At 40.2% G+C, this 13,893-nt stretch overlaps 1 protein-coding gene across 10 annotated transcripts in view; it reads left to right on the top strand.

Annotated features, from left to right (window-relative positions):
- Window positions 1-13,893, top strand: part of robo2 (roundabout, axon guidance receptor, homolog 2 (Drosophila)) — a 302,845-nt gene that overhangs the window by 45,137 nt on the left and 243,815 nt on the right. The window lies entirely within an intron of this gene.

Here is a 13,893-nt window from a genome sequence, read left to right as displayed (position 1 = left end):
GTCACTTTTTTCTCTTCGGTCACAAACCATGAATATTACGCTGCAAAGATAAAAGGCTAAAACAGTGTTTGTCTTGCTTTGAAACTGTGTGCAAAGAGCCACTATTTGAAATAACTTTTGCACATACAGTATGCACACAGGGTGTTGTTGTAGATAGTGCCAATGGGTGCAGATACCAGCAAGGACTGGGTTTATAGGTTTTTTAAATTAGGACAGGATAGAACAAATGGGTGGTTTGGCTGTAGTATTTCTGTCATCGTACCACAAACAGAAAAAACAACAAGACTGCAGGCTTGTGAATAGACTTTCTTATTAACCTCATAAATCACTGGATTGCTGATGGATGCCATATATGAAACAATTCATCAGATTTTCCCCATCTCTTTCTTATTTGCAGTCACACTCACGCACAAGTTCATGCACACACACACATACGAATACATGTTTTAAAGAATGTTAAATCTTGAAAATTATCCACACAAGAGCACAATATTCTGGCCATCATTGCTGTCTTGTGCTTTTGCATTTTTCTAAACATCAACTCAGATATCAGACATATCTGATTTTTTGTGATCAGTCACATCCTTAGTGGTGATTAACAGAAACAGTATTAACCATTTGGCAATTTGGGCCACTAAAATAAAAGATAATCTTTCCAGAATAATCCTGGTGATACTCATGCTTCCTGTGGAAAAAAATAGAGGGTTGATGAGATTATAGGTAATGAAGAGGAATGGATTGAGGCAAAGCAGATGGAAGTAGGAGGGAGTTTTAACTCCATGACCAGCAGCTTTGTGATAGTGATTTAAGAGGTCAGAGAAGGAAGATAAAGGCTTGTGCAATATTAATGCTGAGGGGATCTAAGTGGATGTGACTCAAAGTTTCTGCTGGTGTTCCTGCACAGGAAAAATGAAAATTCATCAAAGTGTTGTATCCCAGCCTCATGAAATGATATATTTGAAACCAATCCTGTTTTATAGTGTAAAAATAAAACAAATATAAACGTATATAAACAACAAGCTACTGTTTTCTTAGGATGAAAGTATTCATGAAACAAACTAAATGCACAGAAATTAATTTTTTTAACTCAGTTGTGCAGAAAGTGGGTTTCATTTCTCTACTGCAGTGGCTTTGTGAAAGCATTTCAATTGCACTATGTTTTTAATAGAAGAAAGTTAGTTAGTTAGATCAGAGCACATTGTTGAGTTGGCCAACACTGTCGGATCCATGTATATTTGGGTTGGTTCTGCGACTGTGTTTCTTTTGTATACTGTATATTTGTACATACATATTTGTGAGCGAGACTGTGTGCAGGCTCTCGGTCTGCTGTCGCCCCCAGTGCAGATTGATGGCTTTTGGACAGGTAATTTATGACCTCTCTGTGGCAGGCAGTGAGAAGGGTGATGTGTGACTTTCCCCGCAGATAAACAAGCATTACTCTCGGGACTCACATCACTTCACCCCTGCACATTTGTGAAGGGGAGAAAAAAAAAAAGATTTAGCCTTGACTTTTTATCATACATTTTATTATCTCAAACAGCTCTGAGCTTCCTGGTGGCCTGTTTATTACACTCTCTCTCATGCCATCCTTTCATTGTCCTCGCTAGGAAAATTTAGAACAAATCCTTTAAAGGGGAATCATTACAAATTGATTTAGGTATTAATTAAGCAATTAATGTGTGAATTACAGCTGACATTGTTCCTTCAGCTGCAATGCAATGTAAGGATTACAACCATTACTAGAACATAAACTACAAGAAACTGGCCAGACTAAATCCAAAACATCAAATACCACTAGCTTTATCCATTTGGAAAACTGCTCAATATTGACTGCCAGAATTCAGCTTCTGGCCTGCATTGAACCACCTCTACACCTCTTTTGTTCAGCATGGGATGTTTTGCTTCAGCAGATATCTACCTGAAAACAGCTCAGAGGAATGTCGATGAATTAAATAGTCGGCAGAAGTAAAAATGATTGGAGCAGTGTGCAAACTGTAATTTCCAACTAAATACAGTATTGCACCACTTGTCCTTGGTATTGTGAATTGTTGATTAATATGCCAGTCATCACTGAAATTACTAATGCTGATTAACTGTTAAAATTCCTACGAGTCACTGCAGTAATATCACAGCATGTTCTTCACTGTTTGGCTCCAACCTGGTTTCTTGGTTTTAGCCAGTTCTCTATGGAAGGCAGGGACATGCCAGCAATCATTTACAGTAATACACTGTAAAATCAATCTCATGGAGAATCCCCTTGAAACAGTAAATTTGGAGGGTGGAAGGGTGGGGACCACTGCAGATTAATTTCAAGGTCTTTTTGGTGAAACATATGGCCTATGAGAAACTGGGAGTACTCATGAAGATGTGATATCAAATTGTTATTTATAATGCGGCTATAGGTATCCACTGTATCTACCTGTATGTCCATACAAGAGGTTTATTGGGGAACAGGACAGTTTCATTTGAGCTAAAATAAACATCAAATGACGGCCTAACCCAGTCAATCCCTTAGTCCATCCAAGTAATTCTTCCCTAGAGAGGAAAACTGTTGTGAACAAGGCAAGAGTGGGAAGTCACAATCAGAGAGATGTGGGAGCAGAGGTGGACTGAAGGATTGGAAAGTTATTAGACCACTGGGAGGACATGCCATTTATTCAAGTTGCTTCTCCTAGTTGCCTCCTGTTTCTTTTTTTACGGCAGAGATTACTGATACGCATGGACAAACAGCTCCCCCAGAGACTAATTCCATCAACCATAGAAAATACGTGCACATAGATGCACACAAGCCAGATTATAACCTTACACAAAAAGTCAACCTGCCAAATTTAAGTTAAACCCATAGTTCAGCAGGCCATCCTTCACACATCATCAGATTAAATTGAAACATAGTTTCCTGTATGGTAAATTTACTCCACATTAGGAGCGATGGAAAGCCTGATTTTATTTCCTTTTATTCACATTCATGTCCTTGTCGGGCAGTGTGCTGCCCTTGTTCTCTCTGCTAACTGCTGAGTTAACCACACTGAGGTTGTCAGCAGATTCTGTGACTTTATACTTACTTTACTTCGATTTGATACTAATTACAATGTTACTCAGCATTAACACAACCCTGTAGGAACAACTGCACTGTCACTAGTTTAGCTGAGGTTTAGAAATTAACCGCATGTTAAAACCCCTATGTGACATAAGATATACCTGTAACTAGTGATGCACCGAAATGAAAATTTGTGGCCGAAACCGAAACCGAAAATAATAATAAACACTTGGCCGAATACCGAACAATACCGAACATGGTTCTTCAGCAGTTTTTCATTTATTTTGCCAATTTTTTCACCATTGCATACATCAAATACATTTGATTTAGGCATGCTTTTCAAAGAAAAAAATCTTTTACAAAATTACAAGGTAGAAAATATTTATTGAACATAAAAAAATGAAAATTTTTTAATTTCCCAGCATTATGTTGTTTTGGTTCCACCTCCTAGTGAATGTTAGGTAAAATTCTTATGGGGTTAGTTTTTGGTTGGCCAACGATTTATGTAGTGCGCAACGTTACGGGACGGAGCGGCCAGTCTATTTCCTTATTTTACAATGCCGTTATTAATTGTTCGTTTTTTTTCCCCACTTATTCCACCGAACACCGAAAGTGTTTTTTTGCCATTTTCGGCCGAACAATTTCGGTTACCGAACAATCGGTGCATCACTACCTGTAACATGTTAAACTGTATCATCATTTGTGCCTGTGGCTTAACCTACAGCAAAGATTTCGCCTGATTTGCCTAACAGTGCCCTCAAAGGAAAAAATAAATGGATAACAATATCTACTCGAGGTCTCTTTACTGGTGTCTTGGCTTCAACTTGACAAGATACATTTTTTACATGAGTTTAAATTGTTTCTTTAACTCAAAGAGGCATGTATCACACCAGTGAAAGAAAGATGACATCGCTCCTATGTTAGGCTCCCCGGAAAATACAGAATCCAATTCAAAATTCTGCTTCTTGCGTATAATATCCGAAACGTCCAGCTCCACGTTGATAACGCCTTACATTCCTTACAGAGCTCTCTGCCCTTAAAGTGCAGGTTTACTTGTAGTTTCGAGAATATCCCTGCGTAGATTTGGAGGACGATCCTTCTGCTATCAGACACCATCACTATGGAACCAGCTGCCAATGAAGGTTAAGGTGGCAAACACCACCTCCACCTTTAAAACCACATTTTATAGGGTTATAGTGAGTATAGTAAGGTTATAGTTAGTCTAAACCATATTGTGTTAGGGCCAATACTAATACTTATTTCCTCTTTTCCTCTTCTCTTCCTTCAGCTCAATTGATAGTCATTAAATAGGAGTATCTCATAGGTTTAACTGCCCTCCATTGTTCTTGTAGTTTGTTTTGCTGGTCTGCCCCCCTTTTTCTCTTCTTTACATGTTTACACGCCAGAGTTTCGAGAGCTGCTGACCTGCACTCCCACCCTCTAAGCATCCCAGTGTTTACCTACATTTGTCTATATAGATGTCTCTATAGGATATTTACTAACATGCTGATCTGCCATCCAATCCTCTGACCACCTCAGTGTTTGCCGACTACACCTGTTTATATAGTCATCACTGTATTACATGAAGCAACCATGTATCAGTCATAATGTAAGTACAAAGAACTTTTAGTTCTCCAGCTCATGGAGAATGACCAGTAATATAGTTTGTCTAATTTTGACAATACATTTGTACCTTCTGCTCTCTCTCTTGGTCTTCCCGCTCTCTTCTTCCTCTCCGGCAGGCGGCTCCCCCACATAAAGGGGTTGTTATGAATTACACCTGTAGTCTTATTTAGCATTAATTTTTACCATCAAACCAAGGTCAAAACACATATCAGTAAACTGCCCCTCCTCCTATTCAGGGGCTCTTGTACAAACGTGGGCTTTAATTACAGCCTACAAGTTGGTACACTGCATAATGCTTAACCAAGTGTGGATATGACTTCATATCGTCACCCTCTTAAAATAATGGCCCAAGTCATTTTTCTCTCTCAAATTTTTCAAAAAACAAAAACAACTTTTTTCTTTATTTCTGAAAAAAAAATAGGAAAATATGACTTAGGCCTTTATTTTATAGTTTGGAGCCTTTGGTGATAATTTTAGCCTGGTTATTATATGGTGGTGTTCCTCCTATGAACCCCTGGCTTTTGATTAAATTGCTATGTCATGTGACAGATAATAGTCACTCATCGAGGTTATTAGGATGTCGTCCTTGTCTGGTCGGTATGTGTAACTTAAAGTGCCCCTTAAAGTGCATGTCAATAATTATGATTCCAGCACAATCTAGACTGAGTGCTTGATTAGATAAATGAGATGAAATCATCACATCAGCTCCTTTTCAAACTACTTTACATTAGCAATGACAAGATTCAAGAGATGTACTTTTTTCTTAAGTGTTTTGTTTTCCATCTATTGCCAACACCAGTGCAAGAGCCCATCCCACAAATGCATGTTCCTTGCAAATGTGTTGCAATTTAAAAAGGAAATAAACAGGCTTTCAAAAGGTTTAAGATTTATTGTCAAAAGGCATTGTTACAACAAAGAAATAATCTACCAAACACAAATTTCCTTACTTTTTGGGCTAAGTTGACTTCAGTGAAGTGAGCCACATGCTAATTGACAGTGCAGTTGTCCAAAGCCAAGAGAGCACAGGTTGTACAACATTTTACAGGCAGGCGTAACTACGAGCCTAACTTTGCTTTAGTCTTATCACACAGCCCTGGTATCAGTGGACCAAGATAAAAAAAAATGACATTTGTAGACTTTTTTTGACAGCTGAAAATCAAGTTCATGTCAGTCTATTTATATGGCACCAATGCACAATTGTCATGCCAAGACATTTTACACAGAAAGTAAAAAAATTCAGCACAGTTTAATTCAATGTATTCTATTCATATACTAATTAATTCTAAATAAGTAGACATTGAAAGTTCATATGATGCCAATTAAAAAAAAAAACAGACAGCCTGGTATATATTAACTATAAGCTAGTGGCTTATACAGTATATCTCAAAAGTGAGTACACCCTTTAGATTTTTGCAAATATTCTGTCATATCCTTTCAGGGGATAACACTATCTTAATGAAACTTTGATATAACTTAAAGTAGTCAGTGTGCTGCTTGAATAACAGTATAGATTTATTGTCCTTTAAAAATTACTCAGTACACAGCTGTTAATGTCTAAACAGCTGGCAACAAAAGTGAGTACACCCCATAGTGAACATGTCCTAATTGTGCCGAATGATGTTGTTTTCCCGCCTTGGTGTCATGTGACTCGTTAGTGTTACAAGGATTCAGGTGTAAATGATAAGCAGGGCTGTTAAATTTGATGTTTTGGGAACAATTCTCTCTGAATGCTGGACAACATGGCACCTCATGGCAAGGAACTCTCTGAGCGGCTGAAAAGAAGGATTATTGCGCTTCACAAAGATGGCCTTGGCTATAAGAAGATTGCCAACACCATGAAAATGAGTTGCAGCACAGTGGCTAAGATCATACAGCGGTTTTCAAGGACAGGTTCCACTCGGAACAGGCCTCGCCAGGGTCGACCAAAGAAGTTGAGTCCACGTGCTCAGCGTCATATCCAGAGGTTGGTTTCCAAAAATAGACGTGCGAGTGCTTCCAGCATTGCTGCAGAGGTTGCAGAAGTGGGATGTTAGCCTGTCAGTGCCCAGACCATACGCTGCACACTGCATCAAATCGGTTTGTATGGCCGTTGTCCCAGACAGAAGCCTCTTCTGAAACCGATGCATAAGAAAGCCTGCAAACAGTTCGCTGAAGACAATGAATCTAAGAACATGAGTTACTGGACCCATGTCCTGTGGTCTGATGAGACCAAAATAAACCTGTTTGGGTAAGATGGTGTCCGGGGTGTGTGGCGGCACCCTGGTGAGGAGTACCAAGACACATGTGTTTTGCCTACAGTCAAGCATGGTGGTGGCAGCATCATGGTCTGGGGCTGCATGAGTGCTGCCGGCACTGGGGAGCTGCATTTCATTGAGGGACACATGAATTCCAATATATACTGTGACATCCTGCAGCAGAGCATGATCCCCTCTCTTCGGGAACTGGGCTGTAGGGCAGTTTTCCAACATGATAATGACCCTAAACACACCTCCAAGATGACAATGGCCTTGCTGAAGAAGCTGAAGGTTAAGGTGATGGACTGGCCAAGTATGTCTCCAGACCTAAACCCAATTGAGCACATGTGGGGCATCCTCAAGAGGAAGGTGGAGGAGTGCAAGGTGTCCAACATCTGTACGCTCCGTGATGTCGTCATGGAGGAGTGGAAGAAGATTCCAGAAGCAACCTGTGCAGCTCTGGTGAATCCCATGCCCAGGAAGGCTAAAGCAGTGCTAGATAACAATGGTGGTCACACAAAATATTGACACTTTGGGCACAATTAGGACATGTTCACTATGGGGTGTACTCACTTTTGTTGCCAGCTGTTTAGACATTAACAGCTGTGTACTGAATAATTTTCAATGGACAATAAATCTATACTGTTATTCAAGCAGCACACTGACTACTTTAAGTTATATCAAAGTTTCATTAAGATAGTGTTATCCCCTGAAAGGATATGACAGAATATTTGCAAAAATCTAAAGGGTGTACTCACTTTTGAGATATACTGTACTTAATGATAGCTATAATTTATTAGTAGCAGTGATGATATCAATTAAACCCATTCAAAACTTTGGCTAATGACTCAGTATTTAACATGTTATTCACATTTGTTAACAGCTAGCTACACAGAATAATGTGACCCTGTCATTTTCACTACAGTGGAGAGTTGTAAAAGAAATGGGTAGATGACTTTCTGCTTTCTTGATGTCTACAAATTAATGATTTCAATGTTGTATTTCTCAGAAAAAGTGGATCATTAGAATTGCTTTGACTAAATGCTGATGCTGACTAATAAAGTATAAGCAGTTCCTGATATCCATCCCCAGGTACTGTATGCAGTACGTCAATGATGTAACACTGGAACCCAAGTCTCAAAAGATGGTCTTTGATGTCAGATACAAGTTATTTTATTTGCTTTCTTTTAGTGATTGACAACAAGAAAGAAAGTTGCAGTTCATGACTGTTCTTTCTTTCTGCCACAGCAGCAAGAAACCTTCAGTGGGATGGTACAAACTGAATGTACAGTTTAGGCCAATTTTACCTTTCTACTGAAGGACAATGACAATTTAGTAGTGTCTGTCTATGACACTGTGCCAAGCCATGATATTTTCTGTAGTGTTTTTCATAACCAGTTTCTTCCAGGGCTAAACAATAATAGAAGAGAGGGACTTTAATAAGCCTCCATCTCAGCCTTGTGCAGCTCAGGGGCTTGTGGCAACAGTAACTGTGTATTTATTATTGATGGCTAGCACCTTGGCCCCGTGTTTGCAGTGGTGGAATGGAACAGGAGAAAAACCAGGTCATCTACTGCACTATGGAGAAAGTGCCAGAGGCCCAGCTGACTCACCCAACCAACATTATTGCATTATTATTGCATTTCTTTCATTACAGCTATCGCCTGGCTTTTCAAACATTCAGCTTGAAGTCACAGTTCCCATAGAGTTTTACCTCATGGCCTTATGGAAAGCCGCTCCTCACTATATATGCTCTGTTACACTCACACACATGCTCTTTCAAGGCCATATTGTTTCTGTCTCTTCAGCCTGAAGAGCCCCCTACTCCTATGTTTTTTTGCTCTCCTTACTATAGGAGTTAGCTTCCTCCACTTTGAAAAACACTGATAACAATTTGCCTTGGAAACACACCACTTCTTTTAACTTCTGCAGATGCTTCGAGGTATAATTTGCCAAATCAAAAGGGGATATTTTGCTACAAACGTTTAAACCGTATTTTACTCTGGGGTAATATCCGTTCTTTGTCGAAGATTATTTTCTGTTTAACAGCCTGTTTTTGAATATGGGTCCGTGCTGCGGGTGTAATTAGGATGGACGGGTCTTTGTTGTTAAAAATTATGTTTTGAGGTCAAAGGCATAGTAAACACCTCATGTATTAACATAATACGTTGATGCTTTTTTTGTACATTATAGGGAATGCATTAACTTGTGCCGAGGAAATTCTAATGCACTGCATCAAACACCCACTCATTTAAGGTGAGCTAACTGTAATTTGTGGGTAGGAGAAATCGGTCACAGAGTTTGTAAACATCAAGGCTGAGTGTTTGTATCCTTGCCATATTGATATTTCTGTCTCAGAGAAAGCAGTCGTGGGTGTTTGATGTCATTAATTTTGTGATTAAGTGTTCATTGTCTCATGTTTCTCAACTAAAATATTTGCTATATTTGCTATATTTTTGCTCTCTATGATCTCGATCAATTGTAAATGTAATGGTACTAAATTATACCATTATTTTCTGCATGAGGCATTCCCAGATTGTAATTGTTTTTCTAAGAATTAGAAGTAGGTATGTACTGTAGGCCCTATGTATTTTCAGTGATAGCAGGGGTGACTATTATGCTGAAATGCTGCTTGATTTTGGCATGATTGTATTTATCCTGTCTATCATATTTACTTGACATGATAGTGTAAATATCAAACACGCTAGCAGGAAAGACAAATCATATATGTTGCTTAGAGGATTTCATTTATTCTTAATGTCAGCTGGTGGTTCCCAAAAGTGGGGGGCGCAGCCCCTGGGGGGCCATTGCAAGGGGGTCACAGTATGAATGAATGGAACAAATGAATACTTGGACACTGCCAGCATAATGGAAAGGGTTTTGACAGAGCCTGTTTGACAGTGAGTTATTATTTTATTCAATAAATAACAACTATTACACTTGAAATAATGAGGCTACACTGTAAATGTGGTTCGTTGTTTTGTTATTTAACACTAGAACCGCTGAGGCGGTTTCACAGATGGTTAGGGGTTTTATTAAGTGCAAAACTTGTCTAAACAAATTTTACAGGGCTGTCACTCCCTGACTTTTTCCAAATATGTGTATTTTCATATTTTCTGTAAATACACACAAGTTCTGAGCACTTATTCCTCAGATGCCCCAGCGGTCCTGTAGACTGCACTGAGATTTAAAAAAGAAGAAAAAAACTGAGACAGCTGTTAGACCCATGATGTACACAAGGTAGGGAGGGTTTCTACGCAGACATTATTTGTTAATAGAACTGATTTGGAATTACTGCAACAAAGAAAGAATAATAGCCGACGCCATGCCTCTTAACAGCGGCTGCTGAAGCTGACCGGCTGATGTCCACGTCAGGACTGACAGCAGTAACTATAATTATGATAATAATAATAATAATAATAATTATAATAATTATAATTATAATAATAAATATATATAAATATTATGAAAACACGGATCAAAGTAAGCAATTACGAAAATAATACTCCAAACCCAATAAATCTAGACAGAATCAAGAGAAATATAAGATTAGTTTGTTAAAATAATGTTGTTTGTTTTGAGGAGTGTGCTGGTGCTGAGAAAATATGTTATATATTTTGAAACTTAATATTTTTCACTTCAATGGCATAATCCTTATTCAATTTCAAATAAAAATTAAAGCTGCAAGCAGCGATGAACGGGCCCTCGCACTCACGGCCACCGCCCCCATAAGCATATCAGAAATGACACCACCCACGACTTCCTATGTCAAACCATTCAAAAGATATAGCAGAAAAAAGGGACAACCAATCAGAAGAAGGGGCGGGGCTAATTCAGGCCAATGAAGGTCAAGGACTCCATACAGAATCTGATGACACCACCCACGACTCTCTATGTCAAACCATTCAAAAGTTATAGCAGAAAATCGGGACAACCAATCCGAAGAAGGGGCGGGGCTAATTTTCACCAATTATGGTCAAGGACTCATTACAGAGTCCCATGACACCACCCACGACTCTTTATGTCAAACCATTCAAAAGTTATGGCAGAGAAAAGTATTCTAGGGGGCGCTGTTGAGCCGTTAGGCCACGCCCATTAATGCAAACCATGAAATATCAAATTTATCGCCAGGCCTGGCTTGCATGCAAAATTTGGTGACTTTTGGAGAACTATCAAATATGGACCAATCAGATGAAGGGGGGCACACTTTTTGGCGTCTAGCGTCGCCACGGTAACACTTTTGAAAGAGAAAAGTAATGCGCGTAGTCGCAAGATGAAGGCGCACATTTTGATGTATAACACTCCTGGGTGCACGTTACGGTTCGGGCCGTATTAATTGCCGAAAGAATGGCATAAATTGCACCAAAATTACACAATTAATTCAAAATGGCCGACTTCCTGTTCGGTTTTGGCCATGGCGCCAAGAGACTTTTCTTTAAGTTGCGACATGATACAGGTGTGTACCGATTTTCGTGCATGTACGTCGAACCGTGTTGTGGGGCTTGAGGCACAAAGTTTTCCGGGGGGCGCTGTTGAGCCATTTTGCCACGCCCATTAATACAAACCATGAAATATCAAATTTATCGCCAGGCCTGGCTTGCATGCAAAATTTGGTGACTTTTGGGGAACTATCAAATATGGACCAATCAGATGAAGGGGGGCGCGCTTTTTGGCGTCTAGTGTCGCCACGGTAACACTTTTGAAAGAGAAAAGTAATGCGTGTAGTCGCAGGATGGAGACGCACATTTTGATGTATAACACACCTGGGTGCACGTTACGGTTCTGGCCGTATTAATTCTCGAAGGAATGGCTCATATTGCTCCAAAATTACGCGATTAATTCAGAATGTTCAAAATGGCCGACTTCCTGTTCGGTTTCGGCCATGGCGCCAAGAGACTTTTCTTTAAGTTGCGACATGATACAGGTGTGTACCGATTTTCGTTCATGTACGTCAAACCGTATTATGGGGCTTGAGGCGCAAAGTTTTTTCTGTCTGAACCAACCAGATGAAGGGTGGGCGCACTTTTTGGCGTCTAGCGTCGCCACGGTAACGCTTTTGAAAGAGAAAAGTAATGCGTGTTGTCGCAGGATGGAGACGCACGTTTTGATGTATAACACACTTGGGGGCACGTTACGGTTCGGGCCGTATTAACTGCCGAAGGAATGGCATAAATTGCGCCAAAGTGACACGATTAATTCAAAATGGCTGACTTCCTGTTCGGTTTCGGCCATGTCGCCAAGAGACTTTTCTTTAAGTTGTGTACTGATACAGGTGCGTAGCGATTTTCGTGCATGTACGTCAAACCGTATTGTGGGGCTTGAGGCACAAAGTTTTCTAGGGGGCGCTGTTGAGCCATTTTGCCACGCCCATTAATGTAAACCATTAAATATAAAATTTTTCACCAGGCCTGACTTGCATGCAAAATTTGGTGACTTTTTGGGCACGTTTAGGGGGGCAAAAAGGCCCTCCTTTCGTCAGAAGAAAGAAAGAAAGAAAAAAGAAAAATTCCTACAGATACAATAGGGCCTTCGCACTGAAGGTGCTCGGGCCCTAATAATGTTTATGCTCTTTCACTCACTATGAGACTGCAGAGTGAGCTGATGATGTCCTTTCATGAAATATTTTTATTTTTCAACCTATTGTAGGCACAAACTTGGAGCTGAAAACAGAAGCAGCCTTGCTGACCAGGATTTTAATCTTTTGTAAATAGGTAGTGGAAATATACAGAAAAAAAAACACTGACACAGTGGTTATAAACCACTATCAAGTTGCGCCACTTTTTTGTAACATTTTATGAAGGGTGCATTTGTAATTGTGGTGTTTAAAGTTGGAGAACTTCACTAATCACTGAAATGACTTTTTTTCCACTTTACTAATATATCAAGTACTTAAATCTTTCTTTAAAGGTTAATGGCCCACTTTTATACAGCTCCTTCCTTTTAAACAGTTTTAACAGTTTCTATTTGCCTGTGTGAAAACAACTGGATGAAATTACTTGTTTAGTGGTTGATTGTCATAAGGCCCTTACATACTGGCTTTTCTTTGCAGGTCATTTCTCCCTTTTGCCGGTCTCAGTGCCTGTATGTAAAGAGCTGCTTTCCAGAAAGTCATAACATCTGATCACCTCTTTTCTTTCCACCTCTTGGGATAGACAATGGCATTAAAAAGGAGAGACTGGTTGTGTATGTAAGGGCCATCCCTCCATTCCGTCTTACTAGCTCTTCATCACAAGATATTGAAATTATCAAGGTGGAGTGATTTCTCCGGGTGGAGAATCAGATACTACTCCAAGTGGAGGACTTTAAGTATCTCGGGGTCTTGTTCACAAGTGAGGAAAGAACGGAGTGGGAGATTAATTGGTGGTTTGGTGCGGCGGCCGCAGTGATCTGGGCTTTGCAATGATCTGTCGTGGTGAAGAAGTCGCTGAGCCAAAAGGCGAAGCTCTCGATTTAACAGTCGGTCTACGTTCCTTCCCTCACCTCTGGTCATGAGCTGTGGGTAGTGACCGAAAGAACAAGATCGCTGATATGAGCTTCCTCCGCAGGGTGCCCAGGCTGTCCCTTAGAGACAGGGTGAGAACCTTGGTCATCCAGGAGGGGCTCAGAGTAGATCTGCTCTATCCAGGAGGCATCTGGTGAGAATGCCTCCTGGATGCCTCCCTAGTGAGGTTTCCAGGCATGTCCCCCTGGGAGGAAACCCTGGGACATGCTGGAGGGACCATGTGTCTCGGCTGGTCTGACGACACTGTGGGATCCCCCCGATGAGCTGAATGAAGTGGCCGGGGAGAGGGAAGTCTGGGCTTCCCTGCTTAGGCTACTGCCTCTGCGACTCGACCTCAGATAAGTGGAGGATAATGGATGGATGAACTTAAATTATCACATTTGAAGCTTTCATGCAGTGTCAAATATTCAGTTGTCTTGTTTTTCCTTTATATCTTTTTAAAGAGAAACCAACATGTCCAGTCTGCCGTGCTTGAAATCTAAGTGGCTACGGTT

This window comes from Cololabis saira, chromosome 4 (assembly GCF_033807715.1).
Source record: "Cololabis saira isolate AMF1-May2022 chromosome 4, fColSai1.1, whole genome shotgun sequence".
NCBI lineage: Eukaryota > Metazoa > Chordata > Actinopteri > Beloniformes > Belonidae > Cololabis > Cololabis saira.
The sequence above is the reverse complement of the archived record's forward strand: the minus strand, read 5'-3'. Positions and strand labels throughout refer to the sequence as shown.